Consider the following 4,628-nt stretch of genomic DNA (forward strand, 5'->3'; position numbering starts at 1 on the left):
AAACGACGGAATTTCCCTCGTGTTTACTCGTAACAACTTCACATCAGCTGGATAACCTCTCTTCGGACACAACTAAGTCTTTCCTGATTTCTCCCGCATTATTCCTTATTCAATGCTACCATCCCTATAAACCCCCTCTTTTCGTTTCTAGTGGCTTTATCTCCCAGTAAACCTCATTTCCATCGTTTATAACGACATGGTAGCATGGCCGTGTCATTCCTAACGTCTTTATAGTCCAGAAAACACTGCCCGTGTCTTTCATCATGTCTTTATATCCCTGTATATTTCAACCTGAGAAAGGATGCTGGGTCCAATTCAATGAATGAAAACTCACCACTAAGCTATGCAAACTTATAACAGACACAGGAACGGTAGAAACAATTTCAATTACAGCTGAATCGATTGGTTGTAACAGAATCGGATCAAATCCCAGTCACATACATGACTGTTGTTCTTATCGTTATTTGTTCTCTACGTGTGCTGAAGTAACACAGTGAGGGATCAATTACTATTGCCAGTCATACTTAAGCGGTTAGATATGAAATGCTGACGTTGTGAGATCAGAGAAGTCTTTATTGACATAGAACATTCACTGTTCGAATATCAGTCTTAGGAATTAGACAGAGAGCGATTTTGAATGAAATTTGAGCAGGGAAGTTTACTCCATGGCGTAACACCAATTTGTGTGGTTACTTTGTTGTTTACCTCATTTGTGTGTTTTGCCTCTTTGGGGATTTTGAAGTTATCCTCTCTATACAAAAGTTCCGTGCTTTTGCACCATTATACAAAAGATGCAGTACAATACCACCCAACGCTGTTTCGGTCAACTTGTACAGATATTGACCCCTGGAAACAGCACTATGAACTCTCCTCGAGTCTGGAAAACAATTTGCTGCATTCCCATTCTTATGGCTCTTTTCATTCCATCAGCTTCTGTTCTTCACAGAATCCGATTCAGCAGATCTTGTCACTGAGTCATTTCTTTGTATGTGTTCAGATCATGTGAGCAGAATATCACAGTCCATAACCCAGCGGTCAGACCATACACAGGGAACGAGTACTCTGCTCTTGATCATTTCATGAACATCAGGGAGAAATATCAATGCTCTTCAAAATTTACTAACCTGTTTTTCAGAAGCAAGATAAACAGTTCCAGGTTTCTCCTTTTGTTGTCACAAGGACCAAGATTGTAAATGCTGGAACCAGTTGAGACTGTCAGCTCTCCCACATCCACTTTCTCCCCTGGAAGTGTTCACTTGATGGTCTGAATTGGATTCTTCTAAAAAGAAGAATCTTTTTATCCATTGATTTCTGGTTGATGGGCCCACTCGTCTCCCTATGGGCCTCTGTACATCGCGCTGACGACAGCATTTTCCCGCAGTCTTCCGTTTTTGTTTGGAGAAAGTACCTTCGAGGATGACATCAAAAGATGTTCGCTGTGACTGTGTGATACTCCACCAATGGAGACAGCTCTATCAATGGAGGCAGCTCGGTCCGCTGGGATGGGATAATTTCTGCAATGTGTCCTGCGGATCAGATACAGTGCACAGATCATACAGAGTGAGAGCGCTCGATAAGGCCAATTGGTCACTCGTACCTGTGTCAGCTCGGGAGTTATAAAATATGGGTTAAAGCGGAAACACTGGGGATTGGATCATATTTCAAGTGTTTACGTGAGGCAGGAAGCAGAAAAAGATACACTGTGAAGCGATTGGGATCTGACGACAGGAGCAGCAAATAGGTTGTACAGCGCAGAGGAGAGCTTTGAAGTATTGAATTCTGATTGATGGGCCGATCATGCTTTCATTAGACCACGCTACTACAGTTGATAATATGTCAGTGCCTCTCGGAATTGTGATGTCACAGGCAAATATCACCGTTACACTGCAGGAAATTCCTTTTTCCAATGTGACAACAGTCTGTATGTAAAATAGCTTAAATATTTAATTCTTTCTCATAAATGATTCCACTCCATCTCAGTGTATTGTATTGTCTTCTTTCCAATTTACCTGTTATTGTGCCTGCACTGAAGTTGATTTGCTCCTTCTGCATGTCTTTTACAGTCTGGGTGATCTGATGCATCTGTACTGATCCACCTTCTGACAGAATTTTCCACTTCATTTCAGCCCGCCCTAACGTCGGTATCCGATACCATTCCCGTTGTCTGGGTGTTAAGTGCTCGTCTCAGATCCAGCCTGCCCTCACCCAAAATAACGCAAAACTCAGACACACTGTGATAAATGCAATCCAGGGACATCTTCACTTCGAGGTCATTGATTATTCCTCGGAGAAAGTTCGGACAGCAGATGCTAGAGATAAGAGTCTGGAGTGTGGTGCTGGAAAAGCACAGCAGGTCAGTCAGCATCTGATGAGCAGAAGAATCCACGTTTCAGGCATAAGCCCTTCAACAAGAATAAGGCTTGTGAGTCGGGACTGAGAGATAATTGGAAGGGATTTGGGAATGGGGGGATGGGGGAAAGCGGTGGTTGGATGAAGGTGAGGCAGAAGATGATAGTTCAGAAGGAGCAGTGATGTAATGGGTCCAGAGGGCGGTTCCAAGTTTGAGGCATGGGACTTGAGGCAAGGGAAACGAGGAAACTGTTCAAATCCACACTTATCCCGTGAGGTGACAGAGTCACAAGGCGCAATATATGGCGTTCGTCCTCCAGGTATTGGGTGGTTCTGGTTTTGCGCTGAAGGAGGCCCAGGACCTGCACTCTTTGACGGAGTGGGAAGAGGGAGTTGAAGTGTTCAGTTACTGGACGGTGAAGTTGGTGGGTGCGGGTGTCCCAAAGATGTTCTCTGAAATGATCTGCAAGAAGGTGTCCTGTCTCCCTGCTGTCGAGGAGACCATACTGGATTCAACAGATGCAGTAGATGACATTGTAAGTTGTACAGGTGAATTTCTAACTGAAGTGGAAGGATCCCTTGGGGCCTTAGACGGAGATGAGTGGAGTGGCGTGGGAGCTGCTTTTACCCTTCCTGCGGTGGCAGGGAAAGATGCCAGAAGTGGGGTGTGTGTTTATTGGGGGTTGTAGACCTGACTAGGGGTTCGTGTATGAAATGGTCTTTTCAGAATGCTGATCGGGGTGTGGAGGGAAATATATACCTGACAGTGGGTCTGTTTGGAGATTGTAGAAGTGGTGGAGTCTTATATGATTTATGCTGAGTTTGGTGGGGTGAAAGTTGAGGACCATGGGATTCTGTCCTTGTTGCGGGAGGGGTGGGGTTTAAGGGCGGTTGTGAGTGAAGTGGAGGAGATGCACTGGCGGGCATCGTCAAACACGTGGGATGGAGACCAACTTGGACTTTCTGAGGTGGAATTAGTCATCCTGGGAAAAAATGCCCGAGAGGCGGAGGAATTAGGAATAAGGGATTCTTTTTTTACACGAGCTGGGGTGGGAGGAGGTGTCGTATTGTTAGCTGTGGGATTCGGTGGGGTTGTAATATATGTCTGTCATTGGTCATTCCATAAATGGAAGGGAGTTGCCAAGAAGATCCAGGTGAATTTGAGGTCGGGGTGAAAGGGGTCGGTTGGTGAACTGTTCAACCTCCTCGTGGGAGCACGAAATGACGCCCAACACATTCATCAATGTAGCAGAGGAACAAGTGGAGAGAGGTGCGAGAGTAACTGCGAAAGACGGATAATTCCACATATTTGACAAACAGGCAGGCAGGCATAGCTCGGTGACATGTGGGTGCCCATGGCTACCCCTTTGGTTTGGAGGAAGTGGGAGGATTGGAAGGAAAGGTTGTTGAGGATGAGGACCAGTTCAGCCAGCTGGATGAGGGTGTCGGTGGAAGGGTACTGGTTGGGATGGGGCGAGATGAAGAAACAGAGGGTTTGGAGACTTTCGTCATGGCAGATGGATGTGCAGAGGGACTGGATCTCCAAGGTGAAGATGACGCGTTGTCGACCAGGGAAATAAAAGTCTTTAGTGAGATTAAGTACATAAGTGGTGTCACAAACGGAGGTGCGAATTTCCTGGACTGGGGAGACAGGAAGGTGTTGAGGTAGGAAGAGATGAGTTGGGTCAAACAGGCGCAGGAGGAGACAGCAGGTCTTCGGAAGGAGGTAGAATCGGGCAGTGTGGGGTTCATAGACAATGAGGTTGAAGGCTGTGAATGGGAGATTCCCCAAAGGTGATGAGATTGTGATGGTCTGGGAGATTATGCCATATCCTTTCATGCATGTGCGACGAGGTGGCCGAGAGGTTAAGGCGATGGACTACTAATCCATTGTGTTCTGCACGCGTGGGTTCGAATCCCACTCTCGTCGCTATTTTCGGATTATCACACTGTCTTATTGGAATTGGAACTCCAATGGCTAGTTTATCTGCATCGACCAGATTATAAAACCTCAAAGAATAATTTGAGACTGATGCCTTAACTTAACGAAATGTAGACTGAAATGGGATAATGAAAAGGAAAGCGATTTTCTGTTCCAAGTCAAGTTGCTGTGAACGTTAATCTTATGAAAGAGATCCAGGGAAACCAAATAACGAGAGATGCGATGTGCATCTTTAATGCTATGGGATTCTTAATGAGTGTTTTGTCACATGAAATCTGAAGCAGGTTCGGTAGAAGTGATTCATCTTGGTGATAAGAGCACAGAGAGACACCACAAA

The 4,628-nt window shown here is 45.5% G+C and overlaps 1 non-coding gene across 1 annotated transcript; it reads left to right on the plus strand.

The window, feature by feature from the left end:
• The first annotated feature begins 4,197 nt into the window (after positions 1-4,197).
• Positions 4,198-4,279, plus strand: trnas-acu (transfer RNA serine (anticodon ACU)). The gene has a single exon. It is a non-coding gene; the product is annotated as a tRNA-Ser (tRNA).
• The last annotated feature ends 349 nt before the right edge of the window (positions 4,280-4,628 follow it).

The sequence above is a fragment of the Chiloscyllium punctatum genome, chromosome 18 (genome assembly GCF_047496795.1).
Source record: "Chiloscyllium punctatum isolate Juve2018m chromosome 18, sChiPun1.3, whole genome shotgun sequence".
Lineage (NCBI taxonomy): Eukaryota > Metazoa > Chordata > Chondrichthyes > Orectolobiformes > Hemiscylliidae > Chiloscyllium > Chiloscyllium punctatum.